The following is a 243-nucleotide window of genomic DNA, read 5'->3' as shown; positions in this document are numbered from 1 at the left end:
CCATCATCATCATTGTTATCGTCATTTTTATTTATTATTTATTATTATTATTATTATTATTATTATTATTATTATTATTATTATTATTATTATTATTATTATTATTATTATTATCATTATTGTTATTATTATTATTATAAGTATTATTATTATTATTATTATTATTATTATTATTATTATTATTATTATTATTATTATTACCATCATCATCATTGTTATCGTCATTTTTATTTATTATTATTA

The sequence above is a fragment of the Berghia stephanieae genome, chromosome 11 (genome assembly GCF_034508935.2).
Source record: "Berghia stephanieae isolate SIO BIC M18660-M18661 chromosome 11, UCSD_Bste_1.3, whole genome shotgun sequence".
Taxonomy (NCBI): Eukaryota; Metazoa; Mollusca; class Gastropoda; order Nudibranchia; family Aeolidiidae; genus Berghia; species Berghia stephanieae.
This window is presented reverse-complemented; position numbering follows the sequence as displayed.